At 38.7% G+C, this 27762-nt stretch overlaps 1 long non-coding RNA gene across 2 annotated transcripts in view; it reads right to left on the reverse strand.

Moving 5' to 3' along the window:
• LOC128086990 (uncharacterized) overlaps positions 1-27762 on the reverse strand; it is a 435001-nt gene that overhangs the window by 402336 nt on the left and 4903 nt on the right. Inside the window, exons 2-6 of one of the 2 annotated variants that reach the window (XR_008209629.1) lie at positions 6439-6663; positions 4486-4612; positions 3891-3943; positions 2615-3690; positions 850-993 (exon numbers count right to left, since the gene is read on the reverse strand). This is a non-coding gene — a long non-coding RNA (uncharacterized LOC128086990). Of the gene's footprint in view, positions 1-849; positions 994-2336; positions 3691-3890; positions 3944-4485; positions 4613-6438; positions 6664-27762 lie in introns of those variants that run through there. The other variant, XR_008209627.1, reaches the window with a different exon arrangement.

Genomic DNA, 27762 nt, shown 5'->3' on the forward strand with positions numbered 1-27762 from the left:
GCTGTCAAATTTTATTCAAAATGTACTGGGTCTAATATGTATTTGCTAGCATGCAATCAAATAGCTATTTTATAGCTGGGTTGGGCTGTGTATATTGCAATGCGTTAGGAAACACACAAATGAATACCATGAATCATGCCTGTGAAGTCTGAGTGCACCACAGTAACCTCATCTGTAAATGGATGCTACACTGCAGACAAATGCCTAAACTAATTTTATATATAAGATCCTGTTTTAAAATGAACAGCTTCATTGAATAGATACTTGGGAGGGGGGGAGAGGGGGGCTCATTTGTTTGCATAACAAACCATCTGGGCGATTTGCTCTTGACTCCAATGCTTACAAGTGTCCTCAACACAATAATCCTTATCTCTGCAGCCTCAGCCAGTGGTTGGAAATGCAGGACAGTGCATTGTGAATTTGAGATTGTTTCTTCAGGACTCTTGAGTATCTTAGTACCTTTTCTGACTGTGTATAAGAAAAATAAATTACACATGGTACTATGAGACAAACCTTGCTCCTGTGAGCTGAAGCTAAGTAAATGATCAGTCTAAATTGTCAGGTGCTGTTGGTAGTTCTCTACCACTTTGTTCTTGATAACTGAAATTCTAATACTGCCCACCACCTTCTAGGAAGCAGCATTAAGATCATCTCAAAACCTTGCAATTATTTTGGCTTGGTTTTATGCTGCTTTCTAATAGTTGTATCTGCCATACAAAGAAGCCCACATGCATATTTACCTCTGTCAGGAAGACAATTTGTTATTCTTATAAATTTTCACTTCAGCAATTCTGCTTTTTCCTTTATCGCAGCTTTCAACTCTTCATTATGTTTTAATATTTATGACACAAAAGAATATTTACCAATGCAGCATTTTCTTCTCAGCCCGTTACCACTGGCTTAAGGGACCACATTTCAGTAGTTGGGAACTTCCAAATCATTAGCAACCTTGGACATGGCACACAGTCAGCAGAACAGAAGGAGATGAAGTGGCTGATGAAGTAATTGGCAAAATTAGAGAACAACCAAAATAATGTCCAAAGTACAGCTGATCTTTTTTCTTTCTTTCTTTCTTTTTTTTTCTTTTTCTTTTTCTTTTTTTTTCCTAATTGATTTTCAAGCATCTCTTCTTCAGAAAGCAAAATAACTGAAAACTAATCTGGGGAAATATTTTACAAAAGGTGTTATTAGAAGTCTGTAGCAAAACATCAACACAACTGAGTTAAAGTAAATGCTTGATAGCAGCATTGGGATCCCATGGCACCCTGTGCATTTGTCATATCAGCAGCCTATCTTCAGCACATCTCGGCATCAGCAGCCCATTTGTTCAACTGTACAGGCTCATAGCCCTTGCCTAATGTTTTGAAGTGTTTCTTACTTCCTACAGCTGCAGATATCTCTTTGCATCAAGTTTGTGCACGCCTGCTTCTTCACATATATCAACAGTAATCATGTCACATTAATTCTCGTGATGGATTAATCTAACTCACTGACAGAAGCTTTCTCCTTCATGCAGTAAGCATCCACACACACACACTGACTTGCTAAGTGCTATAAATGCAGGCAGAAGGGCAGCCCATTATTAACATAACGACCTAACTTAATTAGTTCAATGGAGCTGAGGGAGCATTAGCTTTAGTTGTTGAGGTCTTAGAGAACATGTATTAAATATATTGGAGTGCACAGATTCATGCTTGTCTAATTTCATACAGAGATTTCTGCATATCCATTTACTAATCAGTACTAAAGTACAGAGGAGAGATGCTTCCTTTGTAAAAGTTACCAATTTTGCTTCCTAAAATAGAAGCATAAAGGTACTTTGCATTTAGATTTAAAGGAAATATTTTGCCTGTCTTTTTATCGAAGCAATTTAGATTCTGAATTGCAGATTTTCACGTTTGTGTGATTTCAAGTTGTGCACGTTTGTGTATTCAACACTGTATGCTAAAAAGAGCTGAGATATCAGCCCTTGCAATACTGTTTTGAATGCCAAAATGTTCTGTATTTAAACACAGTCAAATGTGAGCTAATCAGAATTATTGTTTCCATCACAGCTATCTGAAATGTTCCTTAGGATTTCATGAGAAACTTCCATTTCAGGAAAAAAACACAGTAAGTTCCCCTTACTATTACAATGTCAGCTGGAGATTGCAGCTATTTAGTGACATAATTAAAACAGGAAAGGGAGATCAACTTCACTTGTTTTATTACATTTAGAAGGTTGCAACCAATGAGAACTCTAGCAAAGACTGTCTCGTTATATACGCTACTTTGATCTGATTCAGAATTCAAAGCTTTTAAAACTGTTTTCAGATTCAAAAGACCATAATTACACCTTTTGTTGGTTTGTTTGTTTTTATCATATAACAATAAATATAACAGCAAGATTTGAATAAAAACTGAGGAAGGCAAAAAATGTGGTGCATTACCTCCTTACACGCATACACATTCTGTCTCCAGAAGTTTTTCTTTAAAAATGCACAGTAAATATCAGTGGTCACACTGACTACTTTATGTACACAACCTTTTCAGTGAAAACACAATGGGCAACAGAGTACTGACTGATTTGATTGTCAGAGGTACAGAATGTTTACGCAGCAACCATTTCTCATACCTTCACATCACTGCCCTGTATGATAGGGCAAGTCATCAACATCCAAAGGACTGTAAATCAACATATCTGGCAATATACATTCCAGTCGGCTGCTTGGAGCCTTAGACTCATACTGATAGACTTGCCTGTAAGCAATCGAAATGCATGTGAAGCATCACCTGCACCCCAAGGTAAGCCAGGCTAAATGCTAAATGCTGGGGCTAAATGCTTTTTCTTAATTCTCACAAATTATTCAGTGCAAGACAAGACGAAGGAGTGATACATCATAGCAAACCTATTCCTCTATGGCTTGAAACAGAAACGAGCTTACTTAACAAAAAATCTTTGTAGGTGTGTACCTTTACAATATCTACAAGACAGATCCCAAACCATGACTTCTGAAAAAATACCAGATTGTGTGAAAATACCATCATTTGTTGTACCGCCAACAAATTTATTCACTTGCTCAAATTTCTGCTCATTGTCATCCCTTAGCCCCAACATCTGCACTGGATTTGACAGAGCTCTTAGAAATGTGAGAATCTGAGTTAATTCACTCAACTTTGTAAGTTAAACTTAATGGAGTGTTATTCACAGACATTGTACTTTTCCTATCAGTGTTTGTTCTAATAAATGGAAAAAAAGGCCTAGAAGAAGATCTATATGACATAAAATAGAAAAAGAGAATCAAGATCTAAACAAGTCTTACATCCATAAAGGACAAGAAGTGCAGCCTTTACTAATGGCAGAGAGCTAGTGAAAAGCAACTTTGACTATTGATAGAAATCAGTAACTCTTTGAATCAAATGTTGCCAAACTTGCTTTGCAAAAAAGTCTATGCAGTACTCCAAAATCTAATCTGTAATACTGTAGCCTACCTCCAACATCTTCAATAATGGAAAATCCTCAGCATGCCACTGATTACCAACGGATGGATGTACAGTCATCCCAAGGAACAATATAGTTGTCTGCAGAACCATAATGAACACATCGAGCATTCTCCACTGATCAATGATCAGGACATAAAATGCTTGTTGAAAAGCCAGGCAAGGTGGTCGAAGTGAACACGCAGACAGGAGGGAAGGATAAGTGAATGCCTGTGGGAACAGCAGAGGCAAGAATGAGACACTGCAGCGGGTTTGTGAGAAATGGAGATGCCAAAGCAGACCCTGAGCTTTCCTGAATTGATGAGGCTCTGTGAAGTGCCATCTCAACTCTATCAAAGTCAGTGGGAACTCTGCCAGGATCACACTGGGATCAGAATTACATCTCATGACAGATGCAACTAAATTCATACCTCACTGCGGTGAGACTTGCTGGCATCACACAAACTTGTTTCGTGTTATTTCCCTAAAAAAGAGTAAAAATAATAATTAAAAAAATACTTGCAACTTCTGCTTTTACCATTACAGATGCTGTCAATTTACTCTGTTGTATTCCAGGTATTCCTCACAAATCTTGTATCTTGTACCCAGGATTCTAATAAGATAAATGGGCAGCCCTGGATCTATGTATCTACGTATGGATCTCCTGCCCTGGGGGACAAGCAGCAGGAGAGCAGCCCTGCAGAAAGGAATCTGGGGGTTCTGCTTGGCAGCAAGTTGAAGAGTCAGCAGTGTGCCCTGGCAGCCCAAAGGACAAACCATACCCTGGGTTCATCAGGCCCAGCACTGCCTGCTGGGAGAGGGAAGGACCATGGCCGAGCCTCTAGATTTGTGACAAGCAGATCTCAGGCATTGTTCTAGCTGCTTTCAGTGTGAGGATGTGGAGCATTCATTCTGCCTCAAATGGGTCTAGAAACAAATCTTGGGCTATGTTTCGGTATTATGGGGCTTATCATAAAAGACATTCAGCATTGGATTTACAGCAGCCAGTTCAGCATGAAACCTCACCTGTCTGTTCACTTCAATCCAAGTGGACCAGAGTTTCAGTACTTCACTTACTGGGGCCACCTGGGCCATGCTTTCATCACTCAAGCCGCAGAAGGAAAGAAAAAAAAATATATCCAAGGAATCCATACTTCATATGTGTCCGTTGAGTTTTCAGATTTAAAAAAAAGAAAAAAAAGGAAAAAAACCCTTTTTCTAGTTAATTTATCTCACACATAGGGCAGCACAGGATGCAATATGTTAATTTGTCAGTTCTTTCAATGGATGAATGTATGGCTTCCCTGTGGCTTCCATGGGCAGGACACTGCACACTTTTAGCAAGTGTTACCCTGTCCATTCTGTGTGAGCGCTTCAGTAAGGACAGCAAAATGTAGCAGATAAATTATAAATTCATGAGGGATAAGAACTTACAGATTAACTAGTCTGTCATTTATGTTTCTAGGGAAAAGGTAAATTTAACCAGACAAGCCCAACATTATTTACATTTTAGTTCTGTAAGAACAAAGTGCTTATTGCAGGGCCTTCATGTTCAGAAGATGATTTCAGGCCTTACATTGCATATTTACATGTATTTTCTTCTAACTCCCTTTTGGAAAAGTTCCATCACGTTTCAGAATTTGTATTTTTCAAGATTCCTGATAGTAACTACACTAGGCGTAAGAGAGCAATGGATTCAGCAAGGACACCATAAACTGAAGAGAAATGATAGCTCCCTCTGCTGTCATTTGATGTGATTACTTTGAAGATTCCTGTATTAAACTCAGTTTCACATCACCTATAGAAAAGCAGACAGAGTATATGGATCATTAGTTTTTTGGTCATGTTAGAGCTACAGCTGCCTTGTGATTTATTTCTCTTTTACTGTTTTCTAAGTGACTGAAATATTTCACAGTTAGGATTAGTCTATCATTTGGGACCTAAATAGAACTGAAAATTTAAATCCATGTCATCTGTTTGTGTGAGATAAGATTCGCCTTTCAAAATATAGCAGTTTGTTCAATAAGTGTGTTTTTTTTATCACATGCACACTGAATTTCAACATGTATTTTGTAAAACCTAACTTCTGCTTGTCAGAGCCAAGAGTTAGACAGCTTTAATCTTCACTAATTCATACAGCTAACACTGGAAAGCTGCACAATGAAGTTTAGAGTACACCTCTTTCCTGTTACTGAGGCATCCAATTCTAAGTCTGATCTTCCAAAGACGTATTTGTGGGTTGACTGCAGAGGCCTGGAAGGATTTAATTCCAGGATTAGGGACAGAAATACAATTTACATTAGGTGATTACTCTCCCTCTTTCCTGTTTCCTTTCTGGGTGGAAATATATTTGTGATTCTAAGGTAAGTGAATTTTAAGCAAAAGGAAAAGAGACTTTTCCATCATGTACGTGTGGAAATGTATTTATTTGCTGTAGAACTGATCTCAACCAAAATAGATATTTGTTTTTCCTTGAACTCACTCACACATATAAACAGAATGAAATATTCTGGATTTGTATTGCTGTGTTCTACACAAAATATCTGTCTTCAGAATGTGGGATATTGAAAAGGGAGCTCTGCACCAATGTAAAGAAAGTCCTTTTCTTTAGGAACTGTTTGTGGTGATCTGAGCCAAAAATGGACCTCTATATTTAATGTCTCTTTCACTAACTTGATTTCAGAATTTGATTTCAGGTTTTCCACCTACTGCTTTCCCTTTTCAGAGGACATTTGCTTTCTTTCCCCTTCCTTCCTTCCTTCCCTCCTTCCCTTCTTCCTTTCTTATTTTTCCTCAATATCAATATTTAAACTTAAGTTCTAGGGGAGATTCTCTTGTACTCTCTAAAACAAGCACTCTATTTTTGGCATATACCTCTAATCTAAGTGGAAAATATTCTCCCAGTTTGGCAAGTGGCAATGTTTTTAGTCTGGGGCCACCTATTACAACAGGTAATAGAAGGTTCTGGACTTGACTTACATCTTTGTAACCCTCAGACATATCATCATCATACCTTGTTATTGCTGATGTGTTGCGTCCCTTATGACATGATCCAGGATATTTAGTAAAGGCTCCACTGCCCTCTTGATGAAACTGATTGCAGGGTAAAGACAACTGTGGCCTTTCCTTCAGCATCATAAGTATCACACAATCTCAGGCATTCTAACATCTTGCAGCACCCCAAAGCAGGCAAGCATCAATCATCTGGGAACAGCAGAAGAAAGACTTGTAGTATCAAGGCAGGCTGGATCCCAGGCAAGAGCAGGTCACAGCCCTGCCTTGGCCTCTCTGCACTGCGCCATAGACTGACAGAAAGTGCAGCAGGATCAGCACCAAGGGACTGCAAAGCAAAATCTTACAGCAAAGACATTCTGGGGAAACTTTTGTATGCAGTTCTCCATCTTTTTTCCTTGTTGCTAAAATCCACCTCTCTGCAAGCACCTGTGTTATGACACCTGTCTATCACCACTAGATGGTAGCAAAAAGGCATTATTGAGAGTTGAGAGAAATTAAGGTTTCCTGCATTCCTCTCCAACCCCGTACCCTTCGCCTGTTCACCAAAGTATGTGTAAAGCAGACATGGAGATGTGGAGCTGGTGGGAGGCAGGCAAAAGGGAGTCTGAAGATTTTCAGCTGTACAGATTCACAAATAGGTGCTTACTGAAGACCAACTACTTTAGGAAAGCAAGTTTTAGAAAATATTTTGTTTTTTCAATACTAAAAAATAGGGAACAGGACACTTTTAGGGACTTTCTCAATGAGAGCATCATCTGAACTTGCAGAAAAATGCTCTGGTGCCTTGTATTCCTCCAACAGTGCTGTTCAACAAACAGATTGTCAAGTAAAGGTTTCCATATTCAGCTCATTTCTCCAGGATATCTACGTATGGTAAGGTCATATCTGGAGAAAACCAAAGACGATAGCAAAGTAAAAGCAGTTCATGGTGACCTGATGGCAACATTAGTTCATTTTGAAAATACTGGCAATTAGTAAATTAACTATCTGCTGGAAAGGAGATACAGGCAAAAACTTAAAGATCAAAATTCTTTCTGCTCTGCACCTATAAACTGATAGCCTTAAAAGTCTAATTCCATAGAAGTTTTTTTCCACATAGGGACAAACTCAGTATTTTTTAATTACGAGTTTTTTTGTTGATTATTTGGTGGGGAAAAAATAAAATAAAACACAAATTAAAAAAAGAAAAAAAAAGAGGAAAAAAATTGCCTTGAACTAATTAGGAGACATACTGGGGGGGGAGGGGTTATTGACTTCAGTAGGCATCTTTAACAGAGACTGTGATCTCTACATCAGTGCTACTGGGTCACATCATGGCACGTAGTGAAGCAGTACATCTGTCTCTCTATCCAGCCTTTGCTCTGGTCTCTCTCAGCCTACAGATCTGAATTAGCAGGCTACTGGAAAATCTTCTGTTGAAACATTCCTTCAAGAAATTTGGATTACAAAAAAAGTATCATTTATTTGGAAAATTGCTCCAGGAACTCCTGACCATCTTTGCTCAGTGGAGCAGGAAGGTCACGATTTTCAGAGTAAAAAAGGCAACGCTCAGCAAACTGCCTGACCTCCTCTTGTGCATGTACAACATGCCAGCTACTGATGGAACCCAGTAGAAAGCATGGCAGAATGACTGTGCTGTCATTTGGTTCCAAACAAGTAACACTGGAATGGGTGCAATTTATTTATTTTCTTCCCTCTCTCATTCCTCCATGTTTAATTCTTGCCAAACTGCAACTGAGTTGAGTTCTTATTGCTCCACTACAGAAAAGCAAAGCAGGGAAAACAAACAAAGAAAACAAAGCCAGTAACTCTGCATTAAAGTGAATTGTTTCAAGAGTAAAAATTCAGAAAATGTCCTAAGACAAACAGGACCGACTATATGAGGTCTTCATTGTGGCATTACTGTGGGATTGATTCACAGGCAAGGTAATCAATACTTCACATTTTTTCTGACCTTTGCAACATCGTAGAGGTACTAATTCCACTAGGATAAAATTTTCAACAATTTCTTGTGTATTTTAATCAAAAGCTCACTTTCCTTCCTGAATGTCAGGCAGTTATGTAATTCTATTTATCTTTTTCATTTTTTATTATCATTTCTGACAGAAAATATTTTTTTGAATCCTTGGTTTGTTTTCCATTACTTAACTTCATATCCTTTTCATAAGACAAGTTTGCTTTGGAACCCAATCCCTGTGGCACTTCCGTTTCCTCATAGAAATTGTTATTTGTCTTAGTTCCTGCATTTAAGTTATAGCTCAATCTTGCTCCATTTTTAGATTTCACCATAAAATAATGCTTTAAATCAAGGTGAATACCTCTGTTACTGTAGTGGATTTCACAAAGGCTTTTCCTGATGTCAGATCTTCCTTAGTCTCTAGACAAATACCACAGCTTTTTGTAGATGAAAGTTTTCCCACTAACAGGATATGTAGCCTTTCACCTCTAAGATAATGTTTTGAATCCTGTCTGTCTCAGTTGCCAAACAAGTGTCAAAGAGCAGCAATGTAGATTACAAGAGCTAAAGTATCTTGATCTAATTTCCAGGGAAAAGATTTTTGCAAAGCATAGGAGGATGCAATTTGTCCCCTTTCTCTTGAGGCTGGCCTTGCTAACCAGGAGCTAGTAATCAGAAACTAAAGGAAGACTATATCAGTTATGAAATAAAGCCATACATTAAGTCATGCGTTGAAGTTGTTTGCAGATTTCAGTTTCTTAAGAGTAAGACTTAATTGAGCATTAAGATAACATTTACTCTAACCATAAGCATGCACTGCCCATGCTAACTGAAGCGTTAGTACCTTTGCTTTCACTCACCCGCAAGAAGGGACTTGTTACCATTGCTTCTAAAATATACATTTTTGCACACATGCTGATGCCTGTTAGTGTTTTTCCACATCAAGGATGGCATATAAGCAGAAGAAAAGCTTCCCTTTTTGTATGCCCAAATTCTATCTATTGCAAGCAAAAATCCTCAACAAAAGGAAGGAAAGTAGAAGGAGACTTCAGCTGAAGATTAACTGAAGGATTTTGCACACAAAAAGAATACTAAAGAATGCCAATACACACCACGTACACAGGCTGGGTAAAAAAAAAGGGTTTTTTCCACATAACCTGTACTCTGCTGGGGCAGTGCAGATGCTGTAGTTGAGTCTTTGCTGTCCGCTTGTCAGTGTTCACCTTCTACACTCTATTGGGGGGTGGGGGTTCGGGGGGAGGGAGAGGGAGAGGTTATAAGGGAAGACACCAGCTGCCCTGGGACCATTCTGCTGAGTTGTTATTCTATTTTGTCAGCTCCAGTGGGCAGGCTTTATTTTCAGTATCTTCCAGACTTTGTTCTACAAAAACACTTTCAATTCTGGAAAGTTTCTCTCTTTTCTCCCTAATGTACGCTGAGGCAAAGAAACTCTGTTTCCCCGTGCTATCTAGGTCTTCCATGGAAAACTTCCCCTTGATTTGAGCAATCCCTCACAGATCTTTTGTTTGAAATGCACTTATTAAAAAATTTCTTTGTCTTTGCAAGTAGCCTGCAACCCTTGTTTGTCGCATCGCATCTTTTATTCCTTTCTGACACTTCTGATTTTGCTGACTTTTTCCATCATTTTCCCATTTCTTTGGCTTTGTGATGTTTCAACGATTCTACTGATTTATGTTCTTTATTCTGTCCTCATCTATCCCACTCTCCAAGGTTTAGATAACTGGTCATTTTTGTTGATCAAATACTTCTGACTTGATAATAGCTATCTTGAAATCCCTATTAGTTACAGGGATATAACAGCCTATACTGCTTTGTGCTGTGCTCAGTGAAGTCCATAGACCTTCTCAAAAGGTCAAAGTCATGGTTATGTATATCAGTACAGAGTTTGGCAAAAAAACTTCAGTTTTTCTATGTATCACTTTGCAGAAAACTAAAAATAGAAATGTAAAAGGAAGGAAAGATTTTGCCTAACTCATGTTCCTAATCACATTGAGGATGTTTATTACTTTACTGATGTTCATATTCATTGTATTGACTATCCTGAAGGCTCCAGCTAAGTATTTCTTATAGGAGCAGGACGTGTGAAGTCAGCGAGCATTTTCCTGGGTTCATTTGATCATTCAGCTACATGGAAACCAGAACTCTGTTAGAAGTTAAAGGGAAAAATGTGTTTTTGGGTAGATACCCACATGTAAGCCTTCAGCATTTTTACCATAGAACAGTTTTGAATCAAGAGCTTCTGTCCCTTGTGCTGTATTGTAACAACAGCTTACTGTGAGACACTCGAAACACCAGAAATACAAAAGACTGCTATACTAATATAAAAGATCATAATATCCTGCCAGATTCTATAAAAGAACAAAAAAATGATCGATTAGCATTGTGTTATCATATAAATACTGGACTTAAAGTAACATGTGAAATTAATACAAACTTTAAACTTGAATACAGACTTAGATGCCACTGAGTCCAAACTTTTCTTCTACTCACAAAAAAAGCAGTATCTACGGTACTATAAGCCTAAGAGAAAATTAGCTCACTGAACAAAATTGGCCACTTTGCCTCTTACAGTAAACTAAGTTTCTGCAAAGTTTGGTCTTTAAGTGTGAGCTGTTATCAGTTTTGAGCACATAAAAATAGTAATAGCTTCTACTGCCTAGTCATAAATAGGAAAAAAAAAAAAAAAAAATAGGATGATATGGTTTATCACCATGCAAATATATTAGTACCCTATTCTAAAAAACATTAATCTGCTGCATAGAAATATATCTACAGTAGACAGGACAACACTCACTGAAGAGAGACAAGCATGTATTGAAACTCATCTTCAGGTGAAATTTTTTTATATTGTTATTTTTAATTGCCATTGCACTGAGTAGATAAATTTTCAGTTCTAAGCAATGCAACATTCATAGTTCTGCTCTTTAGTCAAAAGCAAAATAAGAAACCAGTAGATATCTTGTTTAAATTGGTTATATCAGAATCGTTTGAGTTGGAAAGGACTCTTAAAGGTCACCTAGTCCAACTTCTCTGCAATGAACAGAGATACCTACAGCTAGTTCAGGGTGCTCAGAGCCTGGTCCAGCCTGACCTTGACTGTCTCCAGGGATGGGGCATCTACCACATCTTGTATGTCATGGTTAGGAGCACAGTCACACCTGCAAGTTTCTTATTGTTTTGTTTTTCATTTTCTTTCTTTTTTTTCCCCAATGATAGACGTTGTTTTATTTAACAGCTCACCAGTTAGGGCAAGTAATAAAAGTCAAGAGGATATGAGAATCTCAATAGTTAGGAAAATATTGTAAGATCAATAAGATAGACCTCAGGCTGCTATATTAATTGCATCCCAGTAGAGTTTCTTACTCCATACCAGGTAATCACATAACATCTAAAGGCAAATCTTTGATTTTTGTGCTCTGGGCCCTGGAAAAAAAGAGTCTGCAATATTTTTTTTTATTATTATTTTACCTGCAGGTGTGCTTCACTGAGGTCACAGATGTGTATTTCAGTAATTTTTCATCAACATTCTGCCCAGGAGCCTCACACAGCAATGACAACAGCAGAATTGCTTACTTGCAGAGTACATTCCCAGCCTAAGCTTCTCAGATAAAAGATTTGCTGTTTTGCTCACTTTCTTGCTCTGCTTTTACAAACAGTCTATTGAAAATCATCAGTATTGAAATGTGAAACATAACTGGGAAAAAAACTGCCTGATGATAAAGAAGAAAGCCTCCTCCTACAGTCGCAGCAATGTCTGTAGGCGCAGCCTAACCGTGAACTGCCTGCTCCTCTGACCAGAAAAATACATTGTTTTTTAAGAGCAGTTTAAACTTGCTGGAGCATGCATATACACAGACATTTCTTCCTATCCTGTTTCTTAGCAAGTGTTTCTAACATACTACCCTACTGAAAAAGAGTGCAGCTAGAATTGAAACAACGCGCAGTATCTGGCTTTGACAGACACATAATTTTTGAATGAGAAGTATCTGCTGTTAGTAGGTTTTGCAAGGCCATAATCTTGCTCTCATATGACCCATTTGCAATTACTGGAATTCATACAGAGTTTAGTAATTTCTGTAAAATTAATCCTACAGACTTGTGAAAGCTCATTCAGACTTTGCTAGCAAGAAGCATACTATCTGAAAATAGAATGCTTTTTGGCGTATTTTTGCACCTGCAGTAATGACAAAATGGGAGTGTACAGAAACCTGGATGAAATTGTTCTTATCTTTTGCTACCATGGTTTATGTTTAGAAACAAAAAAATCATGATGAAGGCTATTGTCATAACTCTGAACTGTGCTCTGAATGTTTGAGCACATGTACAAAGCCCAAGTTTATCTAAAGGAAGCAGTCAAACAAAGATCAAATATTCCCTTACAGGGAATGGGAAGCAGCAAGAACTTTGGACTTTGAGAGTTTGAGTTTCTGCTGTGTTGCTTGGTGTGCCTCCTTCATAGCGTGAGAGAAGAAGGGTGGCAAAAGGGCTTCTCAGGACACTCCTGATAGTCTGAGCAAGTGGAAAGGGCAGGAGAGAAGCAAGGAAGTGAGTCTAGATTTTTCTTTTTCCTGAGTTCTGCTCCAAGGTTTCTGAGCGAGAAGGGAGGATGAATAGGGACAAGAATTGCCTGCTGGTAGTCACAGTCACTCCTAAGTCATAAGTCCCTGCAGCCTTGAGCATCCTCTTAACTTGTCCTGCCTCTGACCCACACAACAGGTTACTAGTCCACTCCCTCTTCTGTCCCAGTCATATTTCTCACCTACCTACATGCAGTGAGCCACTGTGAACTAGAATGCCCTAATTACTTCCACTCTACAACTTCTACCTTTGTCCTAATCACTCCCTTTCCTTCCAGCTTTCCTCCTATCCCAAATTCCTTCTCAGCACTCCTTTTCAAGACTCCATATCCCCTCCTCTCACCTTTCCATAAGTTGATCACAGAATGCACAGACTCTCCCATTCAAGAGTCTCTCCCCATAAGATCCTCTTATTTCAAATCTTCATTCTGATCCTACAATCCACTGTGGAAACTCGCACCACTCTGTTCTCACTCTTCCCTCCACTCTCGATTTTCTACCCTGCTCCCATATTCTTTTCCAGCTCATCCCACCCCATACATGTGCTCACCCTTATCTGCAACTCCTCTCCCTCCTGAGTCCCTGCCTCAGGCCACGAACCCACTGCAGATTCTTAGATCTTCTTGCTCAGCTTTGGTGATGTGTGCATCTCTATCATGTTCTTCCTCAGTAGCTGGGTGGTCAGCTAAAGCCTTTCTTGACTGACTTTTCAGGACAAAAGGAAGGGCTAAGCCCTCCTCATTTAACCATGATTTCAAAAGCTCAGCCTGCACTTACCAGACCCCAACAAGAACAAAATGGTATTCAAAAGAAAATAGTGAGTTGAGGAAGAGGATAGTCATACTTATCAAGAAAATACTTTGCAGGTATCTGCCCTAATTCATCATAAAAGTAGACAGTGGAGAAGAGAATTCATCTAGAGGTAGAAGAGTGACAGAAAACTTTGGAGATCAGTGTTTCCCTTAACCAATCCCTGGAAGGCTGGAAAGACATCAGAGCAGAGCTTACGTTACAGGTCTGCATTACACTTGCATTCTCCTAAACATCTGGAGAAGCACACATGCCACATTTGTGCTCCATCTCTAGACAGTAAGAAATGGTGCCCTGGAACCTCAGGTTCTTGGCAACAGCATGAGGCAAGCCATCAGAGACCTAGCAGAACCAACAGGGGAAATTCCTGGTTTGGATTTTGAGAAGATTGCAAAACTGGCAATAAAATTTTCCCCAGAGCTGTGTATGAACAACTGCACTGCAGCAGGCTGGTGTTATTTGCAAGACATGATCATAGTAACAGGAAAATTCTTTCACATATATTGTTGCAAAATGGCACTGAGCAATATTTGTGAATATATCCTTGAACATTTTTCCATCACTGGCAGTGACTAATCCTGTGCAGTTCTAGCCAAACCTTCTCAGTTAGTGTGGAGGAACCATTGCATAAACTGCCATGTGGCAGTTAGCAAGGACAGCATGAGAGGCCAATACCCAGTTTCTTTCCAGTTTGAATAAGATTTCTTGATAATGTAAAATTCTTTTGCCGGAGAAAGCAGGAACTAGTCAGGATGGCTGAAGAAGTGTGATTTTTATTAGCAACCATCCAAATCCAAAGCAACTTGTTTGTCAACATACTGACAAGAGCACTACTTTACTACTTTAACAAGCAAGTCAGTGTAGATGTTGCAAACGATTATCTGGATACTGGAGCACTGCTCAGGTTTTGTTGCTTGTGTAGACTTATATTGTCGTGCAATGCTTTAAGCATAGCTTTCAAGTGTGGGTGTAATGTGTGGTAGTAAGGCATGCTGGAGTATATTATCAATATATGATGGAGTTATTTGTAGCAGGGACAAGCCTGTTTCATTGGAAGAACTATTTTAAAAGATCTTATCCTGCTGTATTCTTCTTAAAAAATAAATTTCCCTTTTCTGATATTCCTCAACCTCTGAACCTTCCACGTGATTCCTTGCTTGTCTCTTCAGCTACAGAAGGCAAAAGCAAGAAGCCAGGCAAAATTTCAATATGTGAATACTATAACCCTTTGGAAAATTTCAAGCTCGTGTTCAAATCCAGGCATTGCTAACCTGTTACAGAAAGCTCAGAGTTTGCAATGAAAACAGTAATTAAGAACCATTATCTGCACTGTAACTCACCTTTTTTTAAACATCCTGTTCCCAGTGCACATAGAAACAACCTTGTATGTAACATGTACCATACATGCTACCATTTTTGAAGGTATCAGGGAGTTGGGGTTGGCTAGTTTGTGCATTTATGTAGCTGCTCTAGATAGAGAGCTGTTTAATGGGAGTCTTCGTGAACACCTTTTGGTGAGATGATACCTTTATGATACCTTTCAGCTTGCAAAACTGCTGCACATCAAGCACACAGGGAACTGCAAACTGGATACAGTTATTTGATCAAAAATATCAAAAATCAAAATCTCTCAAAAACATGAATTTACAACATATACAGCAAATAGCTAGGACGCACTCAACTACTTCAGATTCTCTCATAGATGTCACATGCATAGACTACTTTCCTCATCAATATACACAGTTTACAATTTCTTCTGTTGGCATTACTGAAATATCAATTTTAAGACAACAAACATATTTCCTTTACACGCCAAAGAAAACAGGAATATTAACATCTTAAGACTTCCCTAGAGATGGCAAGATTCCCTTAGTTTGTGCGTCCCTCAACAATGCACATTATGCCCATGTGAAGAAGGGACAATTCCTCCCACAGCTTTATTCCTTCTTCAACAGTATCTTTTCTTTCTACCAGACAAATCTTGCTCCTCACCTCCTCACCTATCCATGTTATCTTTGGTTTCCTTTTGCCACCAGAATCTGTGTGTGGGCTGCTTTTCGTGGAGGCCTAACTCTGACTCAGAGAATGCTGGGGGGCCCTTCTACTCTTGGAGCTTGGCTCCTCTTGCCCCAGGTTTGTCTCCCAACACACGATGCCGAGCTCAGCTGCCAAGTATTCCACTTAGGTAACGCTTGGCATTTCCAGCCCCAGGGCCTCAGCACTGATGCAATTTCCAAAATTATTTTTTTAAAGCCACAAATATTTTGAATTCCTAGCAACTGAGAAACCCCAAAAGCAAGAAAGCAGCATTCTTCTGCCAGGAAGCAGAGAAGAAAGGCTACAATGGGGAGAAGAATGGTCAACTGAGAACAGCTTCTACTCCCTCCTTCTCTTTTATCTTGAGCTGGTAATGTAAGGTCACGAGAGGGGAGAAAGACAAAAACTGTGATGGAAAGAGACTTGTTCTGAATTCCTCTGTTTGGGACTAGAGGTGGAAAAGATCACAGAAAGCAATAGTATATCTTTCTCTCCTCTGTCCTCCTGCCTCCATAAAAGCTATGTATCAGTACAGGTGAGAAAAATATGTTAGTCATTTTCCACCTTCCTTCTTACCTAAAAATAACCACTCGCATAGTTAATGGTTAGTGCTGCTGAGATCATGGAACAGTTTTCTTTCTATATTTTACCTAAGGCTTAATCATGAGGTTACGCTGCCTTTAGGCTACAAAAGGCGAGAATGCAAGAGTACATCTTATCCACAAATGCAATCAGTATTTGATGTCTCTGAGCTAAAAATAAAAACTAAAAAATAAAGAGAAGTGAATAATGAAAGCAATATGCAAATCATGAAGCTTAGAGTCTAGAAGCAAAAAACAAGTCTGAAGAGGGGTAAGAAACAAGCAACGTAGAGGATTTCCAAATTCAGCACTAATTCTAGAAAGATGTTTCTAGGAAGGTTGTTTGTGTACGATCTTCAAAACTGTCACATATGAATGTATAAATAAGTAAACAAGCTATGGTTACAGGGTTTACAGATTTAGAGCTTTACTGCAAAACAAAACTAGCCCCCCAAATATTTTCTTTAGGCTTGATCCACATTTTTCTATGGCAAGGAGAATTTGAGCTTCTAACCTCAGCATCACGGCTAAATGCAGGAGATCACAGAGCTGATCCAAAGTTCATTAAGCAACAGAGAAATAAACTGGGCTAGCCTTTGGATGCAATAAAATACAGATGACTGTGCTGTATTTGCCAGGAATAAGAGGCATAGGCAAATTAGCTGACTTCACAGAACATATAAGGTCACTATTATTTGCAGAAGCCATAAAACATGATGAATAATATAGATAGGCTCAAAATTGTTAGGAACACAAAATTAATAATTATAAACACTGATAAGACATGGAGAGCTTGCTTTTCAAATGTTAGGCAGGCAGGTAGTCAAGCCAGTTGCTCAGAAAAATACAGGAATATTTCTCATAGCTTAGCACCAAAATAATAAAGTACCCCAACATCAGGGTGCTGATAGAAACAGAGTGCATCAAGAAAGCAGTAGGTTTGGAAGAGAGAGTACTTATAGACAGCCACCCCTGAAAATGCCCATCTAACACAAAGTGAAAATTGTTATCCTAACTCTAACCAGTTTGTAGCAGTGTTTGAAAGGTGCCTTCCTAATCTGGGACATTTTGTTTATAACCTAATGATATTGAGTTGTTAATTGGCATGCGAGTTTTCTGAACTAAGTGAATATTTGAAACTTACTGTCTGAAAGAAACTTGTGGCGTGACATCTCATGAACTCCAGTAGGGGACATACATCTGAAATTAAGACTGAGTGTGAGGGAGGAGAAAAAAAGCTTTCTGTTCTCTTTCGGAAGAATATTCCTCGTTGTTACAGAATAAGCCTTCACTTTTAAACAGGAGCCAGAGCGAGTTGTTCAAGCCTCACTGCAAATGCATGGTTTTAGGAAAGAAATCCCAAAATATTACTGCGAAAATAAGATAGGTATAATATGTATTCTTTTCTCCCAGTTTGAAACCACTAGCACAAATGGTAAGACTATGGGCGAGATTAATTAATTTGTAAAAAAGAAAAAGCCTAATAGGATCTAGTGCACGGTCAAAGATCACCCTGTCATTAATCTAATGATACGCTTTTTGTTCCACCAATTGAAATGCCTTATTTCACAAACACAATCTTTTCCCTGTCTGAAAACATACTAGTGAGACTGTTGTAACAGCTGTTATGATTTACATGTATTTTTATTAAATTGTTTTTGTTTTTTTTTTTTGGTCCGGATACCTTCTCATCCCTGAGAGGAATCATTCCACTAGTTGGCAGTGTTACCTCACTCAAGCAAATAGCCTTAAAACAACACGTTCACCTACAAAATCGAGCTCTGCATTTTTGAGCTGCAGATTTCATTCAGCAACATCTGAGAAAGTTGCTGAGCGATACAGCAAGGAAAAGTATTGGACTGGAAGGATTGGAAAGTCAGTTCCCCATCCATACCATATTTCTCTTCTAACAAATTTTTAGTTTTGTGTAATGTTCTGAAGCAGAGACCAAAGCAAACCCAAGTGAACTTGTCAAAGCAAACAAAAAGATCATCGTAGTCATAAAGACATGCACCTAAGCATAGGTCCAGGTCTGTGAATGCAGAGCCAGTGGTATTCCCAAGTCCGCAACCTTTAAAAGCAGAAAAACAGCTGATGAATGCAAATATAAAGCAGAAGTACCTTATATCCCAGTGAGCTGCTACTTCTATCACATTTCAGTGCAATGCCTTATATTCTGTTCTGACTACTGGCTATGAACTACTGATGACAAGGCAAGTGACAATTTCTTGAGTTGGAATTTCTGTTTAAGTCATTTTTAGAATTAAAGGAAGGATTTGTTCCTCATCTTCCAAGAAGGAGTAGGGCACTGCATTTGGGAGCTAGAGTGCCAGCAGGCCTCTTGGGTAGAATCTGCCTGTGCTGGCTCCAAGAGGATCATTAGAAACTCATTAAAGCAATGAACCTGTTAGTTCTGAAGCTGCATTCACACACACCCACCAAGATGTTAGTTGCCTCCTTGGCTCTGACTTATAGCATCTGCTAATCATCCCCAGGATTTAGCAGAACAAACTGCTTCTGGGATTCTCAGCAGGCAAGCAAGTGGAAATGAAAACAGGTCATGTCTTTCCACCTGGTCTGTGGGAGAAGACTTTCATCTCTTGAAATCTTAACTTGTATGGCTGCTACTGGAATAGTTAATGCTTTGTTCTAGCTGTAAATCAGGATTCCTTTCAAGCAAAAGTACCATATCAGTTATCTAGAAAGCAACCTTTTAAAAATATCCACTTCTCAAAGGAAAATGAACACAGCCTGAAAGAGTTGTTTTAGAACAATAAAAGAAAAAAGATGTAATCTCTACAGCATTGCAAATTCTGGCTCATGCGCAAAGCCCGCAGACTGACACAAGCACATTAACTGCAGTGAGTCAAAGAAGGCTCTCAAATTAAATCCTCATCTACACTGCTGACACACTTTATGGCCTTAGGTATGTCTCATCAACACCTCTGGGCTCTAAGATACGCATAACACTCCCAAGCATCAGGAAAATTAATTCACTGGTAACTGCAAAGCCCTGAGTAAAAGTTTACAATAATTAACAACCAAGTTTGGGTGATAATGTTTTCATATCCAGAACAAAAGGAAGTTTAAAATGCAAGCAGAACCAGCACAAATGGTGGAAAATAAAATTAAAGCAAAACTCCCTTCACTTTTAAATCTCTAAAGACTTATTTGAAATCCAGAATAATAACAAAACAGCCAGTCTGCAGTTTTGAACAACTTGACATCAACTCTTTAAGAAAGAACTTTAGAATGATATACAAGAGATTATGCATCTAAACTTCACGACTGCTTTGCATATACAGTTTTATAAAATCTCACTGGAGGAAGCAGCTGATCCCACACTGCAAAGATATTTCCTGTTGCTTTGCATTTAAATTAAACCATTCAGTAAGTTACACTGTGCCACAAGACAACACACAGATGATCACAGAAAATACATTAAACAATCACCAAATCTCCCACTATCAAGTATCTTAGCAATTGCTTCCTTTGAAGATGGAAACACTCAGTGGGTTGGAGTTAGCAGATGCAATGCTGCTTAAAACACCCGTGTACATTCTCTAACCTTACTCACCTCACTATGTAGCAACTGAACTCTATGCGCGGTATCTCCCAGTTCATAACACAAGTTGGAGACTGACATCCATTTGTACTCATTATCCAAATCTATATAAATTCTGCCCAAGTTATTTAGCGTTAAAAGCTTCCATCCTTTGAAGATAAACAGGTTAACAAGCTTTAAAATCATTAATGAAGTAAGGCTAGAGGGATATCCTTCTGCAGAGCATAAACATTGGCTCAGCTGATATCTCATGCCATCAACAATGAAAGATCATTAGCAGACCCAGGCCAAGATGCTGTGGGAAATAAGTTGAAGGCAACAGCTGGAAATATTTGGCTTGTACAATAAAGTTTTGAAACACTTCAGATACTGGATCACCAAGCTTTTTTTTTTTTTTTTTTTTTTTTTTCTTTTTAAAAAACAAAAATCAGAAATATTTCATCAGCACTTGCCTGAGAAACAAGGTCAACAGCACCCATTTGTACTATGACACTGTTACCTGCCTTGTGATGACACAGACATCCCTCCCCTTCCCTCCTTCTTCCCTCCAAGCATCTGTTTGCAGAACGCAAGTAGCAGTTCATCCTCAGAGGAAAGATATAGGAAGACATAGATCTCTGTATTACATGTGGAAATACAGTCTTCTTCAGGTGCTTTGATGATGAAACAGTGTTGTGTATATATACCCAACTTTGCATTTCCTAATGGCTTCCAACCACAGCAGCAGTTTTAGCCATGTTTAGATTGAGACAGTCCGAGATTCCTACAGTGGTGCAGGAGATCTACATAAAGATAAAAGATCTCAGCAAACACCTTCTTCCTTTGAGCCAAAGGCTGCAAGAGGGACAAACAGCTCTCTGCTGAGTCACGGCTCAGTCAGATGAAATCTGCTTACCTGCTGACCAATGTAACAAGGGATGAGAAAAGTAAGAAAGTAAATACTTGTGTGCTGTTGTACAGGAGCACCAGGCACTGCAGGGACCTGGCTGTGTTCACTCCACAAATATAAACATAAATGATGATTCCTGTACTAAAAAAACTGACATAAATATTTTCCTATCTGACTCAAAATAGTGAAACCCAAACTAAACATAAACCAAACACCCTCTTTAATGGTGATTATAGCCTTGCTGGATTCTCTGCACAATAACAACAGTATGACTGTATGAAAGGTTGCAAGGAAAAGTACAGCAACGAGACTTTGTAGTTGGCTGAAGGTTTTCATCTAATGTTTAATATAGTAGTTGGCAAGCCTGCAAATGGCAGGGGGTTGGAACTAGATGAACTTTAAGGTCCCTTCCAAGCCAAGTCATTCTACAACTCTATGATTGATTCGTCCCTCAGCTCAAAGCGTGTACAGCAGCTGGCTACACAGCAAGTGATTTTAAACAACAAACTCTACATTAAAAAAAGGAAATAACTATGCACTGGTAAGCAACGTAAACTTGTAGATAGAAGTATGACTTGTCCAGGTTTCACAGCTACCTCACCTGGACGAAAGTCAAAATCCAAAAGCTACCAGAGAAGAAAAGCAACCAGCTCTGCTCCTTGCTTGCGTATTGTGAGGAAATTAGTCCCTGTGTCCTCACACAGCTCTGCCATGACTGGGACACAATGAATATGGAAAGAATCCAGAGAGTGCTCCTCTCCCATGGTATTTTTTTATTATTTTTTTTTAATACACAGGAAAGGAAGAATAACTAAGACAAAATATATTTGGACTCAGTACAGCATGACAAGAACTAAGTTGTACTCTAGGCCTTTGCCTGAGTAAACAGTGATGTGTCTTGTGAAATGTTCAAAACAACAAAATAAATAGCTTTTAAAGACATAAGCTGTCTGTATAAACAGAGGGTGGGGGAGCACTACTGGATGACCAACACCTTGTTGAAGAAAAATAAAAACCAGCATCTCTCTATTTTTGCAGGAATGAACATCCATCCTACAATCCCAGGACAGCAGGCAATGGATGCCCAGGTACAGCCTCCCATATGCTGCCTACCCAGTATTGGTAACCATAGACATAACACAGTTGTATACCGCAGGGAGCAAAAGAGAAGCTGGTGTGTCAGATCCCTGTAATAAGCATGAAATTCTTTAAACAGAGTTTGTGGAACAGTTTGAGGGGAACAAATCTCTGCTGATCCCTACAAGAAAGGGGCAGTAGTCTAAGCGTGGGATTACCAAAAGATAAATACAGTGCAAGCAATGATCTAGTTTTCTTTTGAACCTGGCAGAGATACATGGATTCTTATCTCTGGGAATTCTCTAAATTAGTTGCACAATCCCTTCCATAAGCATATCTTGCTCGATCTTCCAGTGATTTGAGCTTCTCGCTCCCTGTTACCGCCTGAAGCAGCTCTCTGGAAGTCTTTAGGAACCTTTCAGTTTCCAGCCTAAATGTATTTATGATTAGATAATAAACACTCGATCTGGGGCTAATACTATCCTCTTGCATAGGATTTTTCCCTCTTTGATATATAACCCTTCAATCCATTTACAAACAGTTGTCCTGTTTTAAGCTTCTGCCCGCCAGGCTAAACTTATCAAGGTCTTTTTTATCTCTTAGTAAGGAGTGACAGGAAAACGTTCAATCCATTCCTTTCTTCCAAGCAGCGTGCTAATCCTTGTCTACAGCTGACTGAATTCAAATTAAGCTTTTTGTCAAGCTAAGTGTTCTTAACTGTACATTTGAAACTTTATCCTTGCCACATCCAATGGCTTCCCTATCTTCTATAACTATATACTATATATATTATAGTATATACTATATATATACTATAGTATATAGTTATAGAATATACTTCCCTATCTTCTAAAAATATTTTGTTTAGCATGCCCTAAAAGCACATTAGGCTTTTCTCGTCTGCTTCACTTGGTTCCTCCTCAGGGGCATCCAAAATTTTGGTTAGCCATATTCTCCTCTCTGTTTTCCTACGTTCCTTGTTTCAAAGATCCAACAGCAAGAAAAGCAAGGCAGTTCACTGCAGAGCACGGAGATTTTGATGCTTCTTGCTAGCTTGCAGGGCTAAGTTGCATGTTAAATTCTGTGCCACTTTCTTAAATCAAGTGGTGGGATTATCGTGCTCGGCACACAGCTTATTTCACAAGATTTAGGTATTGTAGGAATACAACACTTCCCTGCACTAAAAGATTAACTTTCTCATTATTTCTCCAGCAACAGATACTTGTGGTTGTATGCAAGGGAAAGCAGCAAAGAACTGCCAGAAGTACTTTTACTTACAGATAAGTAATTTATTGAACTACAGGAGGAAACTTGCTTATAGATTTGAAAACAAAACCAAGCAATAATTGGAAAAAAAAAAAAAAAACAACCCCAAACAAAAAAAATAAACAACACACTATCAGGATACAGCTTGCCCAAAGCTCTTCCATGGAAGAATTAGGGCCTTTGAAAGTTGAAGTAACAAATCAGTACCTTTTCTGGGCCAATGTCAAGAGCGCTCACTGTGTTTAATACAAAATTTTCAAAAAGAGATAGGCCTCAAGAAACAAAGGCATGTTTTTACTGGTATTAAAGGAACATATTTACTCTAGCTCCAAAAACATACCCCAGCCCAGAAGAAAAACAACCCTAACCTCAACAACAGAAAACCCAGCTTTCTGCTGTGGCATTTGACTGACATTTGATATCTCTGCCTGAGGTTTGGCAGCCCTGTAATGGTGATCAGGGCTGAAGGAGGGAACAGCATCATTGGAAATGTACAACTGGCAAAAACCAACAGACTGCAAAACCAAAAAGCTCTCTCACAAAAACCCAAGATCCCCAAGAGGAGCCCTGCAAGATAATTTCAGGAATGGATAAAATAAAATCAGCACGGCTTTGCGTCAGATGAAGCATTTATTTTGGTGAAGTTGTATCAGTTTGTTCTAATGCAGGATATGGTTCATGGGTTGAAAGCCTCAAGGAGAAAGCTTGAGTCCACTTTCAAGGATTGCAAAGAAGGTGAAATGCAAAGTATCTAACCTCAGAAATCTTATAATCTTCTTTGAGACCCACAGGTGAGTGGGTCATCTGAGTAGGGAGAAGACACGAAAAGCAGAAGAAAAACTGAAGGTCATAATAACCTACAGAAATGTGAAGGCTAAAGTCTAATGATGCCTTTAGAAAACAAGTCTAAAACTGCTGAATTCAACATGAGTGTATGACAAATAAAAAACTCACTGTATTGAAAACCACTCTGCTAACTGCACTGCCCATGTACTTCACGGCTGCTGGATAGCACCAGAAAGCTCTTAGCCATGACTAACAGTGCAGAAGAGCAAGATTAAATTCACAACTTGCTTTCTGAATTTTTATTTATTTATTTATTTTTTTGCTAAGTGTTCAAATATGTAAAACTGAAGTAACACATTTCCTGTAAAACTGTTTTATTAACTTAATGTGCCCAAACTTAGGGGAAAGCCTAAGTTTTTACCCTGCAGTGTGTCAAAAATACAGCAAGGAGTTATTTAAAAAAAAATGAACTCAAAGTTGAGAAGAGACAGAGTTCAGATTTTAGCTTCTTCTTAAATCAGAATACTGCTTATTTCTGGATTTCATGGCACCACAGAGAAAAAAACAAACAAACAAACAAACAAAAACTACATAAAATCATTGCTTTCAATTGTTCTTGGTAACCTGCAGATAAATAACTTTGATAAGCCATTTGGTATAACCAGAGATACATTTAGTTACAGCATAGGCTATGGCACTACTCATCTAGGAGACCATGAAAGCAGAATTCCTTCCCAGATATCTGGCTCATGTGAGAAATATCCCACAAATGCACACTAATATTTTTCCTATCAATTATCCAGAGAGAAGGATTTTATGCTACCCTACCCCTATATAGATCTTATATATTACCACTAGCTTCCTCTCTTTCTGACCTCTGCATTTACTGAGTCAGAATACTTAAACAGAGCACTAAGAGGAAGCACCACCTTTGCTGCCAAGCCTCCTTCCTGCTGAACCCTGGGAACTCTTTCTCCCTTCCAGCTTCAACTTCAAGTAAGTTTGCATGATATTTCTGCAGGCTTTCCTTGGCTGCTGCTCTCCCAGACTTACACTTCCCTAGGAAGGGAAATGTTGGCTTTGTTTTCATTCAGCTCCTCATAAAATGCTCACACAGCTAACATCATCACTGAGATTTCTGTGAGATCTACACTTTAGATAGCAGGTTCCCTACACCAGGTCACACAAGTAAGTGTAGAAAGATCAACTTAGCCTTGCCTTTTAGATGGTCATCAGAAATGGTCTGTGACTTGTGGAAAGATACAAAAGGAACCTGTGGAAAAATCAGTATTGGGAGCACTGAGAATACTGGGAGAAAAACTCTCACAGTAGATGCCCAAAAGTTATTCAGCTTTCTTCCAGAATAGATGACAATACAAGCATTGCTATCCAAAGTGTCACTGGAGCTTCCTTCCAACCCCTAAGATTCTGTGATTCTGTAATCTGTTTCGCACCTTTTCTCACTGCTGTGATTATATTCTGCAGAGGAGTTAAAGGAGCAAACATGATAGTGGACATGCAACTAGAGTCAAGGAATAGTCTATGTTTCTGCCCCTTCCGAAAGGAAGAACTGCACAAGGACAAGATGCCAGAACTACAGAGACCAATGGAGTTAAGTAGGGCTCAATTCATCCCCTTTGAGGCCTTCCACCCCCTCAACAAAAGCCTTGCGAAAGCTCAAATACAAGCTTGATCTTTAGGTACAATATGTGTCAAGGCCACAGAGTGCAACATTGCAATTTAAGGTGCTTTGAATACACAACAGATTTCCCAGATGGGAATTTCCTACATCATTATTTTTAATTTTCCATTTCCTAACATTCAAATCCAAAGAATACATCCAAGCGTATTTGACTTTGAAGAAAGCAGTTAAGCGAGGACTGAACTAAGAAAGAACACTCAGCCATCTGCATCATAGCCATTACATTAACTCCTCTGAGAGATGGTCTTTTGAATCCAAGAACAGTTTGTTTTTTCAAAGTCACTGGTGATTATCAGAGGGAAAAAAAATGATTGTTGGGAAAATCTTGGTTTATCCACTGACCAACATAACATTTAGCTCCATCCCAAGCTTTCTACAGCGTGATACATTGCAAGATGATGGTATGTTGTTATATGAGGGTCAGCTTCAAGGGCCAACAAAAAATAGCTATCCAGAACATGAGTTCAAAGGAAAGGCAAGATGCATTTTTGGAATGGAATGACTGGTGGGCACACAGCATCAGGATTAACCTTTGGCAATAGAATGAGATTTATTTTTATGCACAAACTAATTTTGTGTGCAAGTTTGAATAAGAAACAGCTCTTCAGACTGTTCTGTCCTCGATTTTTAGAGAAGTATTCAAAAAAAAAAAAGTATATTCAGGAAACCCTACAGATACACAGGTAAAACCTAAACTAACCATAAGCTACCTCAATTTCCTTTTGTTTTCTGCATTATTCTTCAGGAGCTAGGAGATACTGTAACAACATCAACAGAATGCTTCTGCAATTTCAGGGCCACATTGTTCAGGTTTACCAACCAGGTTTGACAAAATGGTCACTGAGGTGATCAGGAGGGATTCTCTTCCACTCTGTGTGCTTCTGTCAGCATAATACTTGTTGCTGCATAACTCTGTGTAGCAAAAGTTGATAATAGGAAGAAGATCCCTCAAGCTATATGAAAGAAAGGAAAACAGGTGAATATGCTCAGAAATAGCATTAGAGAGAAAAAAAGCATTTCCTCTTCTTGGAACATTTGTAGTTTGTTTGTTTGTTTTTTAATTGATTTATTTATTTTTCTAAATTGTAGTGCAACTCATTATGAATAGCCAAAAATGTCATCCTCAGGGTGAAGTAAAACTGAAATCCTGACGAGTTTCTCTGATCTTGGCACACCAGTGAAAGCAGTTTGAAACGTCTGCCTCTATTAGATATTTTGCTCGAGTAACTTCCACTAGAGATTAAGTCTTAATGCTTTATTTCCATTAGAATGTCCTTTGAATAGAGTTTTATAAAAGCTTAAATGAAATGAGAAAACATTTTGGTCAGAACTTATTCATAGCAATGATTCTTCAGGTTTTTAATAGCCTGAGCTTCAAGGAACTGTAATGTATCAGCTGGCAATCAGTAAACAATGTCTGGGTAATGTTTTTTATTTTTTTTTTTCTCCTCCTTTCACAGCAACTCCTGCAAGAGAGCTTAGTAAGCAAGAATGCAGTGCCATTCACTGAGACACGACCTGAAAGGGGCACATCTGCCTGCTGGTTGATATGCAGCCATGCATATCAATGGTACCTCACAGTACACGCATCTGAAAACAAGTGCAGCCTGTGCACCAAGTTTTGTTCACGTTTAGACAGTATCCATCTCATATCTATAATTTTCCTGAATTTAAAAGACAGAGCTAGTCTTTAAATTGGATTAGCAAAAGCACTGTCTGAGTCTCTGAATTCAGTGGAGATAATCAAAAGGCATCTTAAAGGGTTTGAAGAGAAAATCTTCCTACTTCATTGAAGGGATTAAGAAATAAATTAACAAACATTTAATGAAAAATCTCTGAAGGAAAATATGTGAGAGCATCACATTCTCTGTCCCACATACTTTGAGTCTTAATCCAACACCCAGCTGCCAGAAACTGAGGTAAATCCTGCATTATGGTGCTTACCACACTCTCCAAATTGAAGTTAGCATTATTTGTCGTCCCTCTCCAGTACCTCTTTTCCTTTCCACTGTGGGCTGCA

Source organism: Tympanuchus pallidicinctus, unplaced genomic scaffold (genome assembly GCF_026119805.1).
Source record: "Tympanuchus pallidicinctus isolate F22 unplaced genomic scaffold, pur_lepc_1.0 scaffold1, whole genome shotgun sequence".
Taxonomy (NCBI): Eukaryota; Metazoa; Chordata; class Aves; order Galliformes; family Phasianidae; genus Tympanuchus; species Tympanuchus pallidicinctus.